We start from the raw sequence: 20,994 nt of genomic DNA, 5'->3' as shown, positions 1-20,994 counted from the left end.
TTTTGTCACGTTTTTTTGTCACGTTTTTTTGTCACGTTTTTTTGTCACTTTTTTGTCACTTTTTTGTCACTTTTTTTTGTCACGTTTTTTTGTCACGTTTTTTGGTCACGTTTTTTTTTCCACGTTTTTTTTTCACGTTTTTTGTCACGTTTTTTTGTCACGTTTTTTGTCACATTTTTGTCACATTTTTTTGTCACGTTTTTTGTCACGTTTTTGTCACATTTTTTTGTCACGTTTTTGTCACGTTTTTGTCACGTTTTTGTCACGTTTTTTGTCACATTTTTGGTCACGTTTTTGTCACTTTTTTTGTCACTTTTTTGTCACGTTTTTTGTCACGTTTTTGTCTCGTTTTTGTCACTTTTTTTGTCATGTTTTTTTGTCACGTTTTTTTGTCACGTTTTTGTCACGTTTTTTGTCACGTTTTTTTGTTGTTTTTGTCACGTTTTTTTGTCACGTTTTTTTGTCACTTTTTTGTCACGTTTTTTTGTCACGTTTTTGTCACATTTTTGTCACGTTTTTGTCACTTTTTTTGTCACGTTTTTTTTGTCACGTTTTTGTCACGTTTTTTTGTCACGTTTTTGTGTCACGTTTTTTTGTCACGTTTTTGTGTCACGTTTTTTTGTCACGTTTTTTTGTCACGTTTTTGTGTCACGTTTTTTTGTCACGTTTTTTTGTCACGTTTTTTTGTCACGTTTTTTTGTCACGTTTTTTGTCACGTTTTTTTGTCACGTTTTTGTCACGTTTTTTTGTCACGTTTTTTTGTCACGTTTTTGTCACTTTTTTTGTCACTTTTTTGTCACGTTTTTTGTCACGTTTTTTTGTCACGTTTTTGTCACGTTTTTTGTCACGTTTTTTTGTCACATTTTTTTGTCACGTTTTTGTCACTTTTTTTGTCACTTTTTTGTCACGTTTTTTGTCACGTTTTTTGTCACGTTTTTGTCACGTTTTTTTGTCACATTTTTTTGTCACATTTTTTTGTCACGTTTTTGTCACGTTTTTTGTCACGTTTTTGTCACGTTTTTTTGTCACGTTTTTTTGTCACTTTTTTGTCACGTTTTTGTCACGTTTTTGTCACGTTTTTGTCACGTTTTTTGTCACGTTTTTTGTCACGTTTTTGTCACTTTTTTTGTCACTTTTTTGTCACGTTTTTTGTCAAGTTTTTTTGTCACGTTTTTGTCACGTTTTTTTGTCACGTTTTTTGTCACGTTTTTGTCACGTTTTTTGTCACGTTTTTTTGTCACGTTTTTTGTCACGTTTTTGTCACGTTTTTTGTCACTTTTTTGTCACTTTTTTGTCACGTTTTTTTGTCACTTTTTTGTCACTTTTTTATCACTTTTTTTGTCACGTTTTTTTGTCACGTTTTTTTGTCACGTTTTTTTTTCACGGTTTTTTTCCACGTTTTTTGTCACGTTTTTGTCACGTTTTTGTCACGTTTTTTGTCACGTTTTTTTGTCACGTTTTTTTGTCACGTTTTTGTCACTTTTTTGTCACTTTTTTGTCACGTTTTTTTGTCACGTTTTTTTGTCACGTTTTTGTCACGTTTTTTTGTCACATTTTTTTGTCACGTTTTTGTCACGTTTTTTGTCACGTTTTTTTGTCACGTTTTTTTGTCACGTTTTTGTCACGTTTTTTGTCACGTTTTAGTCACGTTTTTTTGTCACGTTTTTGTCACGTTTTTTTGTCACATTTTTTTGTCACATTTTTTTGTCACGTTTTTGTCACGTTTTTTGTCACGTTTTTGTCACGTTTTTTGTCACGTTTTTTTGTCACGTTTTTTTGTCACGTTTTTGTCACGTTTTTGTCACGTTTTTTGTCACGTTTTTGTCACGTTTTTTGTCACGTTTTTTGTCACGTTTTTGTCACTTTTTTGTCACGTTTTTGTCACGTTTTTGTCACGTTTTTGTCACGTTTTTTGTCACGTTTTTTGTCACGTTTTTGTCACGTTTTTTGTCAAGTTTTTTTGTCACGTTTTTGTCACGTTTTTTTGTCACGTTTTTTGTCACGTTTTTTTGTCACTTTTTTGTCACTTTTTTATCACTTTTTTTGTCACGTTTTTTTGTCACGTTTTTTTGTCACGTTTTTTTGTCACGTTTTTGTCACGTTTTTGTCACGTTTTTGTCACGTTTTTTGTCACGTTTTTTGTCACGTTTTTGTCACTTTTTTTTGTCACTTTTTTGTCACGTTTTTGTCACGTTTTTGTCACGTTTTTGTCATGTTTTTTGTCACGTTTTTTGTCACGTTTTTTTGTCACGTTTTTTTGTCACGTTTTTGTCACGTTTTTGTCACGTTTTTTGTCACTTTTTTGTCACGTTTTTGTCACTTTTTTTGTCACTTTTTTGTCACGTTTTTTGTCAAGTTTTTTTGTCACGTTTTTGTCACGTTTTTTTGTCACGTTTTTTGTCACGTTTTTTTGTCACTTTTTTGTCACTTTTTTATCACTTTTTTTGTCACGTTTTTTGTCACGTTTTTTTGTCACTTTTTTGTCACTTTTTTATCACTTTTTTTGTCACGTTTTTTTGTCACGTTTTTTTGTCACGTTTTTTTTTCACGTTTTTTTTCCACGTTTTTTGTCACGGTTTTTTGTCACGTTTTTTGTCACATTTTTGTCACATTTTTTTGTCACGTTTTTTGTCACGTTTTTGTCACATTTTTTGTTGTTTTGTCACATTTTTTTGTCACGTTTTTGTCACATTTTTGTCACGTTTTTTCATCACATTTTTCATCACTTTTTTGTTGCTTTTCCGACACATTTTTGTTTTGTTTTCATCCTCTTTTTTGTCGCTACTTTGATGCTTTTCTTTTTAGCTTTTCGATTTGGGTAAAGCTCGGTTGAGGCGGGACCAGTGGCCCTTCTGTGCAGTGTAAACGTCTAACCTGATGTTTCAGTTTCAGAGTCTGATCTGAGGAGCCGCTCTGACGGTAAAACTCGCTTCACTTCAGCAGAAAGTCTGATCTGAACGTTCTAATGACGCTGATCTAAACGTTCTAATGACGCTGATGATTCCAGGTTTGGAGTCTGATCTGAGGAACGTCTCCCTGAAGCTGCTGAGCTCCGTCTCAGGTCACTCTCACTCTTCACTTTCAGAGATAAACGTTCTTCACAGACTTTAATGTTGTGTTTGTCTCAGAGCTGAGTGAGAGACTGAGGCGCCTGCAGAGCCACAGCTCAGGTCTGGACCTTCACATCCAACACAGATGTTCTTCAGGGAGAAACTGTCAAAGTAAAACAGACAAGGCCGTGGGAACCCAGGGTGCTGAGGGCGCTGCAGCACCCCCTGGTGGATAGTTTGTGAACTGCAGGCAGTATTAACCCCTTAACTCCCACCTGAACCGAGCACATTTTCTCCAGCTTTACCCCAATCTAAAAGCTTCTGGAGAAAAGGTGTGAAGATAGCAACAAAACTGAGACGAAAACAAGGAGGAAAATGTGAAAAAATGTTTACAAAAAATGACAAAAATAAAAAAAATGACAAAAAAAATAAATGACAAAAAAATTGACCAAAAAATTTGAATAATTTGACAAAAAAAAAGTAAAAAAAATAATAAAAAAAAGACAAAAATGGACAAAAAATTGAGGAAAAAGTGAGAAAAATTTGACAAAAAATTGAGGAAAAAGTGAGAAGAATTTGACAAAAAAGTGACAAAAAATATACAAAAAATGACAAAAATGGAAAAAATTATTTGACGAAAAAATGAGAAAAATTTGACGAAAAAATGAGAAAAAATGGACGAAAAAGTGATATGAATTTGACAAAAAAATGCTAAAATAAAAAAAAAATGGACAAAAAATGTGACAAAAAAACAAAAACAAAAAAAATTGACAAAAAAATGTCAAAAAATAAAAAAAAATGACAAAAATGGACAAAAATTTGACGAAAAATTGAGAAAAAAAATGGAAGAAAAAGTGACAAAAAATATTTAAAAAATGACAAAAATTGAGAAAAAAAATTGACAAAAAAGTCACGAAAATTTGACAAAAATGAGACGACTTTCCACACAATAAAGTGATGAAAAAAAATCTGCCGTGAGGAAAAAGATCCATTTAGTTTTGTAGGTCTTTCACATGAGGCGTTACACTGGCCTACAGGATTTGGGTAAAGCTGAACTGGAGAAAATGCTCTCGGTTCAGGCGGGAGTTAAGAGGTTAATAAATAGGATTTATGCATTTTGTCCCTCAGCGCCCCCTAGCTAAAACATCTTCCCCCGGCTCTGAAAACAGACTCAAACACCAGCGCAGGGAAAGGTTCAGGTTCTTCACATTCACAGGTTTTTCAGATTCCACTGATTTTAGTCACAAATGGGCGTGGCCAGGTTTTTCTAAGCACATTTTCCCCAGTTTTACCCAAATCTAAATCTTCTCGACGAAGAATTACAGCGTCTAGGCCAGAGTGACATTTATTTGAAAGCTAAGACCTACAGACGGGATCTGCTGTCACATTTTAGCCGTATCGTAACTGTGATCGAGCCACAGAAACATCATCAAAAACGACCATCATAAGGAAGAAGCTTAGATCAGTTTTGTAGGTCTTGGCTTTTAAATGAGGCTCCAGTTAAGACGCTTTTAGATTTGGGTAAAGCTGGAGAAAATGCACTTGGTTTAACCTCTTAACTCCCGCCTGAACCGAGAGGATCTTTCTCCTCACGTCATCAGATTTTTTTTCCATCATTTTTTTGTTGGGTGTTCAACTCAGTTTTGTAACTTTTTAGTCATTTTTTGGTCACATTTTGGTCATTTTTTGGTCAAATTTTATCCCATTTTTGTCACATTTCTGTACTTTTTTTGTGATTTTCTTGACAAATGTTTGTAATTTTTTTGTAATTTTTTTTCCACATTTTTGTCATTTTTTGTCAATTTTTGGTGAATTTTTTAGTCATTTTTTTGTCAAATTTTTATCACATTTTTGTCAAATTTGGTCATTTTTTTGTGAATTTTTTTGTGAATTTTTTTGTGAATTTTTTGGTCAAATTTTTATCACATTTTGTCAAATTTTTGTAATGTTTTTGTAATTTTTTTTCACATTTCTGTCATTTTTTTGTCACATTTTTGTCATTTTTTGGTCGAATTTGGTCAAATTTTTGTCACATTTCTGTACTTTTTTGTGAATTTTTTGGACAATTTTTTTTAAAAAATTTGTAATTTTTTTTCCACATTTCTGTCGTGTTTTCGTCCATTTTTTCTCACATTTTTGTCACATTTCTGTAATTTTTTGTCAATTTTTTGTGAATTTTTTTTCCAATATTTTTTCATTTTTTGGTCAAATTTTTATCAAATTTTTGACCATTTTTTGTAATTTTTTTGTAATTTTTGTCACATTTTTGTCAGTTTTTTTAATAATTTTTTCATCAATTTTTCATCACTCTTGTCACATTTCCATCATTGTTTTCGTCTCAGTTTTTTCACAGCTTTTTTCCAGAAGCTTTTGGATTGGGGTAAAGCCACGCTGGAGAAAATGCGCTCGGTTCAGGTGGGAGTTAAGGGGTTAAAACCTCGTGTTATCCTTAAATGTTTCATCCAAATCTGAGCCTTAACATCACCATCCATTCAGATCTGTTTCTGCTTCTGTTTACACAAATATCCTGAAGTTTGTTATGGATGTTTGTATATTAAAGAGCATTAATGAAACGATGAGAGAGTCACCGTCTAAATCAAGAGGTTGTTTATTTGTGGGGGTTCAGAGGTTTAACAACTTTAATGTAAAAAGGAAAATCTTTCTTCAAACAAAGAAAAAACCCTGAAAAATCAAAATCAATTAATGACTGATTTAGTTTTGCAAAAGTAAGGCCTTAAAAGTCATTAAAAAGCACTGAAGTGGATTCTAACAGGCTTTAACCCCTTAACTCCCACCTGAACCGAGCGCGTTTTCTCCAGTTTGGCTTTACCCCAATCCAAAAGCTTCTGGAAAAAAGGTGTGAAAATAGCAACAAAACTGAGACGAAAACAATGATGGAAATGTGACAAGAAAGGGACAAAAATGTGACAAAAATTGACGAAAAAATTACAAAAAAATGACGAAAAATTGACAAAAAATTACAAAAAAATTACAAAAAAATGACGAAAATTGATGAAAATTGACAAAAAATGTGACAAAAAAGACAAAAAACTGATAAAAGATTGATGAAAAAATTGACCAAAAAATGTGACAAAAAATTGACCCAAAAAAATGACAAAAAATGACAAAAAAATACAAAAATATGATAAAAAAAAATAAGAACAAATGACAAAAAAGTGACAAAAAAAATGACAAAAAAGTGACAAAAATGTGACAAAAAAATTACAAAAATGGACTAAAATGTGCTAAAAAAAATGACAAAAAAGTTACAAAAGTGAGTTAAATACCCAACAAAAAAATGCTGGAAAAAAGATCTGATGACGTGAGGAAAAAGATCCTCTCGGTTCAGGCGGGAGTTAAAAGGTTAAATCTACATTTCATGCAAAATAATGACCTTTTTTAAATAGGCGGCGTTCTCGATTTAGAACGTGATGATGTCATAGTGTCAGGTGGAGGGCGGGGCCAATACAGCTCTATGGGAGAAATGCAGTTTTTGTAAAAAATCTCCAAAACAAAAACTGACAAATGTTTTTCCTCTTCAGTGTCTGATCTGATCGGATTCACAAACCTGTGATGTTATTGTTATGTCTGAAAGTCCTTTCTATTGGACAACATCACGGTCACGTTTTCGCACATTGTCACCACTTTCTGATAAAATAATTGGACATTAGTTCACATGTGGTGACAGAGGAGATGATGAACTTTGTGACAGTTTTTGTTTCATGTGGATTCCTCCAGTAATGACTGAGATATGAGAAAAACAAAGTCAGTTACCACAGTTACCGTCAGCTGCTCCGCCTCCATGTTAAACTATGGCTCTTTAGAAAGTGGTGATGTCACGTGAACGCCGCCGATTACTTATTACTGTGACAAAAAATGACAAAAAAATGACAAAAAAGTGACAAAAAATGGATAAAAAATGATTTTAAAAAATGATAAAAAATGGACGAAAAAATGACAAAAATTTGACAAAATGTGACAAAAAATTGATAAAAAATGATTTAAAAAAATGATAAAAAATGGACAAAAAATTGACGAAAATTTGACAAAATTGACGAAAAAATGACAAAAAAGTGACAAAATGTGACAAAATATGGACAAAAAATTATAAAAAGTGACAAAAAAATGACAAAAATGTGACAAAAATGTGACAAAAAATGGACAAAAAATTGACGAAAATGTGACAAAAAAATGATAAAAAAAATGGACAAAAAATTGATGAAAAAATGACGAAAAAATGACAAAAAAGTGACAAAAAAATGACAAAAAATTGACAAAAAATTGACAAAAAAATTACGAAAAAATGACAAAAAAAATGATAAAAAATGAACCAAAAATTGTCAAAACTAAATCACATTCCGCTGCAGTTTTTCGTCCTGAAGTTTCCCGTTGGGTCAGAGTTTCCTGGTTTCGAGTGTTTGTAAATCTGCAGGTCTGTTGAGTTTAAAACAAGTCTCTCTTTATCCAGAGCTGAATGTGCGTCTGAACTTCACCGAGGACCGACTGGAGCTGCTGTCAGACGCCAGCGCAGGTGTGACCCGCCCCCTCCCGCCCTCTCCTGTTCCCGCCCCTTCCTGCCCCCTCCTGTTCCCGCCCCCTCCTGTTCCTGCCCTCTCCTGTTCCCGCCCTCTCCTGTATCCGCCCTCTCCTGTTCCCGCCCCCTCCTGTTCCGGCCCCCTCCTGTTCCCGCCCCCTCCTGTATCTGCCCTCTCCTGTATCCGCCCTCTCCTGTTCCCGCCCCCTCCTGTTCCCGCCCCCTCCTGTTCCCGCCCCCTCCTGTATCCGCCCTCTCCTGTTCCCGCCCCCTCCTGTTCCCGCCGCCTCCTGTTCCCGCCCCCTCCAGTTCCCGCCCCCTCCTGTTCCCGCCGCCTCCTGTATCCGCCCTCTCCTGTTCCCACCCCTTCCTGCCCCCTCCTGTACCCGCCCCCTCCTGTATCCGCCCCCTCCTGTTCCCGCCGCCTCCTGTATCCGCCCTCTCCTGTTCCCGCCCCCTCCTGTTCCCGCCCCCTCCTGTATCCGCCCCCTCCTGTACCCGCCCCCTCCAGTTCCCGCCCCCTCCTGTTCCCGCCCCCTCCTGTATCCGCCCCCTCCTGTACCCGCCCCCTCCAGTTCCCGCCCCCTCCTGTTCCCGCCCTCTCCTGTACCCGCCCCCTCCTGTTCCCGCCCTCTCCTGTTCCCGCCCTCTCCTGTACCCGCCCCCTCCTGTACCCGCCCCCTCCTGTACCCGCCCCCTCCTGTACCCGCGCCCTCCTGTTCCCGCCCTCTCCTGTTCCCGCCCCCTCCTGTTCCCGCCCCCTCCTGTTCCCGCCCCCTCCTGTATCCGCCCCCTCCTGTACCCGCCCCCTCCTGTTCCCGCCCCCTCCTGTACCCGCGCCCTCCTGTTCCCGCCCTCTCCTGTTCCCGCCCCCTCCTGTTCCCGCCCCCTCCTGTTCCCGCCGCCTCCTGTATCCGCCCCCTCCTGTTCCCGCCCCCTCCTGTTCCCGCCCCCTCCTGTTCCCGCCGCCTCCTGTATCCGCCCCCTCCTGTTCCCGCCGCCTCCTGTTCCCGCCCTCTCCTGTTCCCGCCCTCTCCTGTTCCCGCCCTCTCCTGTTCCCGCCCTCTCCTGTTCCCGCCCCCTCCTGTATCCGCCCCCTCCTGTACCCGCCGCCTCCTGTTCCCGCCGTCTCCTGTTCCCGCCCCCTCCTGTTCCCGCCCCCTCCTGTTCCCGCCCTGTTAAAGGCTGTGATCCCTCAGGTGACCAGAAGGTGGCGTTCTCCGTGGGTCTGACAGACGCCGGCGCCGTGGGGCCGTTTGACTCGGAGACTGTTCTTCACTTCAGCAAAATCCTGACCAACGCCGGCTCCGCCTACGACCCTCAGAGCGGTGAGTAACTCCGCCCACCATCCTCAGAGGCTCCGCCCACCGCCCTCACAGGCCCCGCCCAGTTAGTTCTGTAAACTGATTAAATAAAGAAATAATCAGAGCCTTGTGCAAAGGTCTCAGGCTGACGGTTAAATCAGCAGAATAATAAATAACGAGCAGGACTTCAGTTCCTTTGGACCCGGAGGTAGAGCCATGACATCATCAACTAACCAGAGGTTTCACCTGGAACTAAGACTACTTCCAAAAACTTCATAAACCTCCTCAAAATTCCTTCCTCAAAACATGCAAAAATCTTATTTTCTATGGAAATGTATTGGTCTCTTTATTCAGTTTGTAGTGCAGTTGTCAAAAGGCTTAACATTATGTAGTTTTAGTTTGTATTTTAGATTTGTATTTGACAATTACCTTATTATTGTTATTATCTATTATTACTTATCTTAAATTTCACTGTGCAGTTTTCCTTTGCAATATGGGAAATGTACATGTATTTTACATTTTGAAATTGTAAAATGTATTTTCAAAAAGAATTTGACAACATATTTTAATTTAGTTTTAGTCTTTGACGAAAATGTAAATAAAGTTTGGTCGAGAATTAGTATAAAAATGTCATTAAAAATGTTAGTCTGGACTAAATTTACTTGAAATTTTAGTCGACTAAATTTAAGACAAATTTAGTAGAATTTGCAATCATGATATTCATTATAATTATGTAATTATTATGTAATTATGTAATTTTAGTTTGCATTTTAGATTTGTATTCGATAGTTATCTTTGCAGTTTGGAAAATCTACATGCATTTCACATTTTGAAATTGTAAAATGTATTTTGGAAAATACATTTTACATGTTCAAAAAACATTTTATATTTCAAAATTGTAAAATGTATGTAAAACAGACTGAATAACTGTTAATTTTGACAACATATTTTAGTTTTAGTCATTGACGAAAATGTAATTCAATTTTAGTCGAGATTTAGTACAAAAAAATCGACTAAAGTTAAGACTAATGTAGTGGACTTTGCATTGATAATATTGATTCTAATCATATTTAATGTTGTTCCTCTGCTTCATGTTTCTGCTCCACATGAACAAAGCTCAGAGCTGATCCTTTAAACATGATCTGAGGCTCTTTCAGACGCTCAATACAAGTTTGGATGATTTTAGTCTCTCCTTTTCATTTTTATTTAGTCTGATTTTAGTCGACTCAAACATCTGGACATTTTAGTCACAGTTTAGGCTGAGGAAAAATGTTAAATTTAGTTTTAGTCCAATTTTAATCACAAAAATATCACTTTGACTCAAATTAAGCTAAAATATTTTAGTCGACGAAATGAACACTGATGCTTAAGTGTTCGACCCCTGTGGGTTTTGCTGATGCAAGAAAACCAGACACAGTGAAACAGCACCACCTTGTGGTTTGTTCTGCGGATCGCATGAACCAAACGTCATTGGCAATAATTCTAATACTCCAGTATTCGAGTACTCGCAGTAATACTCAAGTACCCGCAGTGATACTCAAGTACTCGCAGTAATACTCAAGTACCCGCAGTAATACTCAAGTACCCGCAGTGATACTCAAGTACTCGCAGTAATACTCAAGTACCCGCAGTGATACTCAAGTACCCGCAGTAATACTCAAGTACCCGCAGTAATACTCAAGTACCCGCAGTAATACTCAAGTACCCGCAGTAATACTCCAGTACCCGCAGTAATACTCAAGTACCTGCAGTAATACTCAAGTACTCGCAGTAATACTCAAGTACCCGCAGTAATACTCGAGTACCCGCAGTAATACTCAAGTACCCACAGTAATACTCAAGTACTCGCAGTAATACTCAAGTACCCGCAGTAATACTCAAGTACTCGCAGTAATACTCGAGTACCCGCAGTAATACTCGAGTACCCGCAGTAATACTCAAGTACCCGCAGTAATACTCAAGTACCCGCAGTAATACTCGAGTACCCGCAGTAATACTCAAGTACCCGCAGTAATACTCGAGTACCCGCAGTAATACTCAAGTACCCGCAGTAATACTCGAGTACCCGCAGTAATACTCAAGTACCCGCAGTAATACTCGAGTAATACCCGTCTCCTCCTCAGGTTTGTTCACGGCGCCGCTGGGGGGCGTGTACTTCTTCTCCTTCTGCGCCGTCGACTTCCTGAAAGGCTACATGGGCGTGTACCTGCATCACAACGACCGGCCAATCAGCTTCAGCCTGGCCCTGAACGCGCACGGAGGCTACGGCGGCACGTGCAACAGCGCCGTGCTCGCGCTGAGGAGGCGGGACACCGTGTCGCTACGGTTACCGGCGTCTTACCGGCTCTACGACGACTCGCGCAACTTCAGCTTCTTCTCCGGGTTCTTGCTCTTCTCCACCGCACTCTAGACGCTTCTCTGTGTCAGATATTTATTAAAGTCTGTAAAACTCCGCTGTTTTTCTCCCGTTTCCATGAATATGATCAGAAACAAAATCTTTTTATCATGAACTGGACACGCAGGGAAAAAAAATACTTGTTTTCAGAATGCTTATGTATATTTTCCATTGGCTTGTTGCGCGGTGTGGCTATGCTAGTTCCTCTGACCTGAAGGTGTGAGCGCCTGGACTTCCTGTCTGTTTTCTTTTCCTGGAATCATATTTTCTAAAGATTACGTTGTGGGCGGTGAGTTCCCGGTAGATGATCATTTACTGTGAGTTCAAATCATGATGTCACGAGTTCAGATCAGAGACGCCTGTGATCATGAAGGGTTGATAGTTTGTCTTGAAGCTAAAGGCTAACATGCTATTAAAAATATATATATAAAAAGGCACTATTTCAAGTTGTGTAATGCATTAAACTCCCACCTGAACTGAGCACATTTTCTCCAGTTTGGCTTTACCCCAATCCAAAAGCTTCTGGGAAAAAGGTGTGAAAATAGCAACAAAACTGAGACGAAAACAATGATGGAAATGTGACAAAAAAGGGACGAAAAATTTATGAAAAAGTGGCAAAAATGTCACAAAAATGTCACAAGAAAATGACAAAAATGTGAAAAAATGACAAGAAAATGTGACAAGAAAATGACAAAAAATTACAAAAATGTGACAAAAACACAAAAAATCATAAAAAATGTGATAAAAATTTGACCAAAAAACCAAACATTTGACAAAAAAAAATACAAAAAATTACAAAAATGTGATCAAAAATTTACGGTAAAAAAATAAATAAAAATGTGACAAAAAAAAGGTTCAAAAATGAGTTGAAAACCCAACAAAAAAAATATGGAAAAAAAAAATCTGATGACGTGAGGAAAAAGATCCTCTCGGTTCAGGCGGGAGTTAAGAGGTTAAATTAGCCTTTAGCTTCAAGACAAACTCCCTGATCCTCACAAACATAAACGTCTCCTCTATGGAAATATTTCTACCAGAAACTCACTGGTCTGAGCTCATCTTAATGGAAATGAACACGAACAGGAAGTACTAGCGCCCACAGCTTCAGCTCAGAGGAACTAGCGTAGCCACATTGTGCAACAAGCCGATTCAAATGTATAATTTCACCTGCCACTAGAGGGCACTGCAGGCTAATCGAGCAGCAGAAAGAAAGTTTGGAGCAAGAAGCGAAGGTTACTCTTAGAAGAAAACGAAACACAGATGCTAAAGTTATGGGAACTGTTTACAGAGCCTCTGGAAAGCACTCATACACCTTCAACTTTTGCACATTTTGTCCGTTGTATTTTTTCTCTTTTTCCTTTGTCATTTTTTCTTCAAACAAACGCAGCACCGTCACTGAACAAACACGAAATGCTTAACTTGGACTTTATGTGTCTGATATGTGTCGGATCTTTAACCTCTTAAAGCGGTACTAAGTAACTCTTCCCCCTAGAGGCCATAAGCGCAACTGCAGGTGTCGTAGCAAGTTACGATTTTTTAATTTATTAATTGTCTTTGAGAGTAAATACTGCGCTGACAGGAAAGGCGAAGGCAGAGAGGGTTACTGTGCATCCAATTATACAATGGAAATATTTTTTTTCACTCAAACTTTGCTGTAAAGACTGTTTAAAGTGACGTTAGCCCGCAGTTAGCTTTGCCCGTTAGCATGTTAGCTTCTTCTTCGTGATTTCATTAGTGTGTATTGCTTTCTCCGCACCGGTGGCAGTGAAGTTGCAAACATGGTTTTCTGGCCAGAGACACCAGGGGGCGATGAAAGACCCTCCAATCATCCCATAAACACTTGTATCACCCCCACAGGGACGACGGGGAGGGTTTATTAAAGGGGGGGTATTCTGCAAAATCGACTTTTTCAAGCTTTACATCATGTTATTAAGTCATTCCCTCATTAAAAACATGCCTGAAGTGTTGCCTTGGCACATTCACGTATTTTCGAGTAATTGTAAAAACTCTGATGGCGGCCATTTTAGGGATAAAACGCCTGATTCCTTCAGGGAACGCCCTCGACCTCCAGGAGACGCCTCCGACCTTTCGTCACCAGCCGAGTAACCAACCACTGCTCCTCAGCAGAACCCCCTCCCCGCAGTGTCTAGCCCTAAGATGTAAACAGAGTCATCATGGAGGATTAGCTTCATGTGTTGTGAACCGGAGCCACAGCAGACTTTTACAAAGACACATCAATGTTTCTGTTACCGAAACACCCAGGATTCAAACCGGTGACAAGAACGCTTATTTCAGCGGCTGGTTCTGAGCTGGGCCTTGATGATGCACAGAGCCTCCGGAGAAAGCTAATGCTAAGCTAAACCTCGAGTCATCACGTGAAAACGAGAAATATGCACAAATAAAGTCAATAAAACCACCACACACATAAAGAACCGTTTAACAATGATCACACACGGAGCCAGGCTTGTTGATTTGGAAGTTTATTGCTCACATTTCATCTACAGTGAGTCGTAGCCGAGTGGTTTCTCCCGGAGCTAACAAGCTAGCCGCGACAAGCTAACGGGAAAATTCACTGAATACAAGCAGCACATTATGCATTGAAAACGTCACTAAAACAGGCAACTGCTTGAAGCAGCCTTTACGATGATCACACACGGAGCCTGGCTTGTTGATTTCGTAGTTTATTGCTCACATTTCATCTACAGTGAGTCGTAGCCGAGTGGTTTCTCCCGGAGCTAAGGCACTATTAGCCGCGACAAGCTAACAACCTTCACCTTCACAACATTCATTGAAAACAGGAGCATATTAAGCACAAATAACGTCAATAAAGCAGCAACTACTCGAAGCAGCCTTTACGATGATCACACAATGAGCCTGGCTTTACATATTTGTGGTTTATTACAGACTTTTCATCAACAATGAGCTGTAGTCGATTATAACAAGCTAACGGGTAACCTCGAAAAACCACTGTCCACCTGCACAGATAATGTCCTTTTGAATGGTCTGGGCTCCTGCAGATCCTGGTGTCGTCCATGGGGGTATAGTTAGAGATCCATGATGCAGATGCAAAGAGAAGCCTCCAAACAGCAGTTATTTTTCAGGCAAGAGCCCCTTCCAAGCGTCCGGTGTGGAAGGTTCGTCTCCAAATCATATCCTGTGTGGCCATTGTTCACAAAGTGATAAACAGTAGCTCCTTTCCAACAATAAAAAATAAAATGCACCGATCGTAGTTTCAATACTGTGGAGAAAGTGTTGTGATGCCACAGACAGCGTGTGGAGGGGGCGTGTCTAAAGGGTCAGAGGTTCTTAAAGAGACAGAGGCCTATTTCAAGCCATTCACTACAGCCATTTTGAAAGAGCAATTGTATATAAGGCAGTTATTCTAATTTACTGCATTGACAGACCAACAGAAGGTTTGTCATCATTGTAGTGTGATATAGACTGGTGCTATGTGGCTGAAAAAAGAATAATACCCCCTCTTTAAGGTAAACACGTTACTTAGTACTGTACTCCCGCCTGAACCGAGAGGATCTTTTTCCTCAAGTCATCACATTTTCCATCATTTTTTTGTTGGGTATTCAACTCATTTTTGTAACTTTATTGTCATTTTTTTTGGTCATTTTTTGTGAAAGTTTTGTTATTTTTTTGTCAAATCACATTTTAGTATTTTTTTTGTCAATTTTGTCACATTTCCATCATTGTTTTCGTCTCAGTTTTGTCACTATTTTCTCACCTTTTTCCCAGAAGCTTTTGAACTGGGGTAAAGCCAAACTGGAGAAAATGTGCTCGGTTCAGGTGGGAGGTAAGGGGTTAAGAAAGTCCATAACGTGGCCCCCCCAACCTCCAGGGGGCAGTGTAGCGCTGATGTAAATCCTGCTTTCTCCTACAAACATTACAGAGGGAAAATACTGAAATATGAAAACTTATATCAGGGTTTCTGCAGGTTTAATAACTCCACATGATGAACCTCTTACACCGACTTAACCGAGTGCATTTTCTCCAGTTCAGCTTTACCCAAATCCAAAAGGTACTGCCTCTAGGCCAGAGTATCTCCTCATTTGAAAGACCTACAAAACTGTCGTTTTTTTGGAGCTTCTTTATTGTGTTATTGTTACTTCTTTGTCGCTATTTTCTACGCTTTAGATTTAGTTTTTTTTTTTTTTTTATGAATGAAGAATGCACCAGAATGCAGGAAAATGCATTTAACCTCTTAACTCCCGCCTGAACCGAGACGATCTTTTTCCTCACGTCATCACATTTTTTTTCCATCTTTTTTTTTTGGGTATTCAACTCATTTTTGTAACTTTTTGTCATTTTTTCGTCAATTTTTTTATCACATTATTTGTCACTTTTTTGTCACATTTTTTTCATTTTTTCATCAATTTTTCGTCACTTTTTTGTCACATTTCCATCGTTGTTTTCGTCTCAGTTTTGTTGCTATTTTCTCATCTTTTTCCCAGAAGCTTTTGAACTGGGGTTAAGCCAAACTGGAGAAACTGTGCTCGGTTCAGGTGGGAGTTAAGTTAAATGAAAAAACAAATCTCGGGTCGTTGCACCCTGATGTAAACATTGATGCACCCTCTGTTCATTTGCTTTGGATCTGGGCCTGATCTAAAGTCCTGTGAGCCAAACCAACAAACACATCATTAATGTGTAACTATGTGAGCGATCCAGTCTGAATAAAGAGCGAGCCTGTATCTCTGGGGCTCAGATTCACGATGGAGATCCTGAGTGTGTTGGGTCTGTTGCTGCTGGTCTGCTCTCAGTCTGGAGCTGAGATCACTCAACAAAGAGATGGAAGTCCAGAGAGTGTGAATGTGTCTCAGCCTTATCCCTCAGACCTCCAGGCTGTGCTCCGAGAGATGAGCGCGAAACTGGCCGAGAACAGACTGATGATCCAGCAGCTGCAGACGCTCAACCAAGGTGAGAATGAAGCTTCTTTAACAATGCTGCTCTACCCTAACTGGACTGCTCTCTCTGTCAGAACAAAACGCTAAACTGGATAAATATGAAGTCAGGATCGAGGAGCTGCAGACGCTCAACCAAGGTGAGATTCAAGACGACACTTCTCTCTGATTCTGCAAAGTGTGTTTCAGACAATTTGTTGCTTTGTTCTGGACTGATTTAAGACTCATTGTTTTGCTTCAGCTCAAGCCTCTGAACTAAAGAGCTTAAAGACTCGGACCAACGAGACTGAAAACCAAGTGGAGTCTCTGAGGAGAGACAGAGCAGGTGAGACTTTTACTGATGCTTTGGAACCAGAAGAAGAACATTACAAACTACAGGAATGTTATTTTCACAAAAGCATCGACTTCAACCTGTGATGTCGTTGTTAAACTTGTCATTCCAGTGGGACAAGTGGCTTTCTCTGCCTCTTTGTTGGAATCAGGCCATGGAACAATTGGACCTTTCAGCGCTCACACCACTCTGGAGTTCAAACATGTGGTCTCCAACATTGGACAGGCCTACAGCCCACACACAGGTGAAGGAACTTACAGGAAATATGTCTCACTGAAGTTTGTCAACACTAAACTGTGTCTCCTACAGGGTTATTCACTGCCCCGGTGAGAGGAGCCTATCACTTTGAGTTCTACTTTAGAGCTCATGCAGGTTCACACCCTTCATCGGTCAAGTTAATGAAGAACGGAGAACATGTTTTTATTGCAGGTGAATATCAGACAAATGGATACGGCACCGCAGCCAATGGAGTCACTCTGCTCCTGGAGGCCGGAGACGTGGTGTTTCTGCGTCTGTGGCAGAACGATGTAATCTATGATGATGAAAACCACTTCAGCACGTTCAGTGGTCACCTGCTGTTCCCCATGTGAGACTCTGCGTTCATGACCGGCTCTTTAGAACGGCTCTTTAGAACGGCTCTTTAGAACGGCTCTTTAGACCGGCTCTTTAGAACGGCTCTTTAGAACGGCTCTTTCACGTCACTGTAGTTCTGTTTCTGTGTCAATAATATAATTGTGCTGTTGCTGTAAAACATTTATGCTCCAGATCACATTCATTATCAAACCTTAAAGAAATAAACACTTCATTTGTGGCTCGTCTGTATCATTAACCTGACCTGTTTGTCGCTGCGTGTGCACAGTGTAACGGCCGCTGTTGGATTTTACAACAGAATCACAATAACATTCACAAATATCAGTTTCAAAGGTGAAGAACGAAAATAAATCTCGTCTTTTTAAAGCACCACTCAGACTCTGTTCACAACATCAACTAGTTAGGGCAGCAGGGTGGGGGCTTGCTGGTGGATTTTTTTAAAGAGGGGGGGGTCCACAGTTACCATGGAGATCGGCCATCTTTGCAGCTGTTAGCATACATTTCCATTGACTAACATTAGCTAAAAACAGTATAAAAAGTGGAGAAGAGTAAAAACATCTAACTCACTGTGGTGTCCAAGTGTTTTAATGTGAACAATAACTACAATATTTTAACTTTAAAATCTCCATTAGTTTACAATGGCTGCTAATCCCATAATGCTTAGCGATATGACGTCACATTCCTGAACTCTATGGCTGTATCCGAATGTCCACACTATCCCCTAACCCCTCATTCACTACATAGGCCCGCACTATATAGTCACCAATTATGTTGGCGATTTGGAGCCTCTACTTTCTCTGCGCTGCGTGACGTCACGCGCGCTGCGGCTGCAGATATGTTTTTTAATTTTTTTTTTATCTGAATTTATTTATTGGTACAAACGTTTATTTTATGAAACAGAACGACGGTTTTGGCACTTTTACAGGCGTTACTATCAGCACAAAAAAAGCAATTAAAAAAAAAAAAAAAGTCACCCCAGCGTGAGCTCAGAGAAGCCGAGAGTCGGTCACAGGCAGGTGTCCGAAACACCAGCAGATTGAGTCACTACATCTGCTAAAAGTTCGCGAAACTCCGGGAATAATGTATTTCTACGATAAAGACCAACCAGACTCATGAGACAGTGGAATATTTATGGATTAATAAGAGTCAGATACGCTTTTACTTCACATGGATTTTACGTGAATGGCTTGGATTATTCGAGAGGAAACTGTCGGTCATTTAACAGCTCAAGCTAAAGGTTAGCAGCTAACGTTAGCATCTTTTCACCGTAACCGTTTATATTTTGGTCGTTTATTCATGAGAAATACGCAACACACGACTGAAACAGCTGATTTACTTCAGCCGTGTTGTTTAGTTCAAAGACCTGTCGCTGTCAGGCTCTTCTCCGACTCTCGCAATGCATTGTGGTCTATATTGACCCGTTAGTGACCATCGATGCTCAGTACTTTTCCAGATGCATTGTGGGAAATTTCGAGTGGACTACTTTTTTCTCTCTGGACATTCGGACACCCCTACACATGGCGTGAGCACTATATAGTCACTATATAGGGAATAGTGTGGACATTCGGATACAGCCTATATGCACAGTGACCCCACGTGTTTCCGCCTGGACAGTAAACAGACGCTGTCCTTCCTGTCCGCTCTCTCTTCACATTAAACATGAGCAGGTCCCACAGAAATGAAGCGACAGCTAAAGATCTGGTAAAGGACAGAGAGTAAAAGCTCAGATGTGACGGAGCAGGTTAGAAAATATGACATGAGACGTAACGACTTCACTGGAGGAAACTCCGTGTTCATAACGTGGATGTTTTTGTCTTGAGGCTAACGCGGCTAACGCGGCTAACGCGGCTAACGCGGCTAACGCGGCTAACGCGGCTAACGCGGCTAACGCGGCTAACGCGGCTAACACAAAATAAACATTAAAACTAGAGCAAAGTTTTAAACGTTTGAACGTTTTGATCGTCCTGTTAGTTTAAATAACATTTACTTGTTTACATGTTATATTATCATTTTTAACACTAGCCTTTAGCTCTAAGATAAAAGTCGATACCGAATACCGATACGAGTACAAGGCATTTTCTTCAATGTTCTTACTTTTCTCACAGCAGATTGGTTTGGTTTTGGTTTTCATTTGCTACACATTTAAGAGCCGTTATATTAGAATTGTGCTGATGCCATTTATTTATTTATTTTATTCAATATAATGTTTTATTTTTATGTCTCTGTCCATCATAGACAGAAAAGCCCATGTCCTAAAGCTCCCAATGCCTGAGCTTTATTCATTTATGTGTTTTTATTTAACAATAGTATTGAGATGTTCCTTAAATGGTCTCTTTTCGTCTTTACTTCAGCTCCTGTAGATTTTCTCGTGTGTTTGTAGTAACTTAGCGAGTAGCTACAGCGTTTTCATTGTTCTGCTGGAGCTCATTTTCCCTCAATATAAACATGCTGTATGTCTTTAATCTGGATTTTCTGAGGACTTTTTAGTCGCTGGGTTAGTTTTTCAGATGAATAAACCCCTGGGCATAAAACGGCATCAGAATTGCCAAAACTGTTAGCCGCGAGTTAGCATCGTTAGCCTGTATGTTGTAAACACTGCAGACGCTGCAGCGAGTTAGCATCGTTAGCCTGTATGTTGTAAACACTGCAGACGCGAGTTAGCATCGTTAGCCTGTATGTTGTAAACACTGCAGACGCTGCAGCGAGTTAGCATCGTTAGCCTGTATGTTGTAAACACTGCAGACGCTGCAGCGAGTTAGCATCGTTAGCCTGTATGTTGTAAACACTGCAGACGCTGCAGTGAGTTAGCATCGTTAGCCTGTATGTTGTAAACACTGCAGACGCTGCAGCGAGTTAGCATCGTTAGCCTGTATGTTGTAAACACTGCAGACGCTGCAGCGAGTTAGCATCGTTAGCCTGTATGTTGTAAACACTGCAGACGCTGCAGCTCTAACAACATTAAGCTCTGGTTAAATCCAGCTCAGACTCTGGTTTAGAGAGCGCAGTCTGTAATAAAGTCAGCTCTATGTGGATTATTGTGTTCATACTAAACTATTCTCAAGTTTGTTGCTTCTTCTCTCCTCAGCTGAGAGCTGCGCCTCGTAGCTGCGCCTCGTAGCTGCGCCTCGTAGGTTTCTGGTATCGGGACCTCATGAATGAGCACGAGCATGTGGTATCGGCCCGATACCCGATACTGGTATCGGTGCATCCCTAAATTACTTTACAGAATCCATTTTTGTTCCTGTAAATTAAAGAACAAGCCTGAGGCCAAGAAAGAAAGAAAGTGGACATGCATTATTCTAAAAAAGAAATAAATCATGATGTTCTGAACCTCTTAAAGGGGGGTGTTAAGCAAAATAGACTTTTTCCAGCTTTCCATCATGTTATTCTGTCACTCCCTCATTAAAAACATGCCTGAAGTGTTGCCTTGGCACATTCACGTATTTTTGAGTAATCTGTAAAAACTCTGATGGCGGCCATTTTAGGGATAAAAACTGATGGCGGCCATTTTAGGGATAGGTTTGCCTGAGTCCTCCTAGGAACGCCCCCACCTCCTGGAGACGCCTCCGAGCTTTGGTCACCAGCCGAGTAACCAACCACTGCTCCTCAGCAGAACCCCCTCCCCACTGATGCCACAGACAGCGTGTGGAGGGGGCGTGTCTAAAGGCTCAGAGGTTCTTAAAGAGACAGAGGCCTATTTCAAGACATTCACTACAGCCATTTTGAGAGAGACATTTTATACAAGGCAGTTATTCTAATTTACTGCATTTACAGACCAACAGAAGGTTTGTCATCATTGTAGTGTGATATAGACTGGTGCTATGGGACTGACAAAAGCAGAACACCCCCTCTTTAACTCCCGCCTGAACCGAGACCATTTTCTCC

At 40.0% G+C, this 20,994-nt stretch overlaps 1 long non-coding RNA gene across 1 annotated transcript; it reads left to right on the top strand.

Annotated features, from left to right (window-relative positions):
• The first annotated feature begins 16,112 nt into the window (after positions 1-16,112).
• Positions 16,113-16,644, top strand: LOC306976051. Its single transcript, XR_013793741.1, has 4 exons — positions 16,113-16,203; positions 16,265-16,327; positions 16,429-16,512; positions 16,631-16,644. It is a non-coding gene; the product is annotated as an uncharacterized lncRNA (long non-coding RNA).
• Positions 16,645-20,994: the final 4,350 nt, after the last annotated feature.

The sequence above is a fragment of the Gobius niger genome (genome assembly GCF_951799975.1).
Source record: "Gobius niger genome assembly, chromosome: 16".
Classification (NCBI taxonomy): domain Eukaryota; kingdom Metazoa; phylum Chordata; class Actinopteri; order Gobiiformes; family Gobiidae; genus Gobius; species Gobius niger.
The sequence above is the reverse complement of the archived record's forward strand: the minus strand, read 5'-3'. Positions and strand labels throughout refer to the sequence as shown.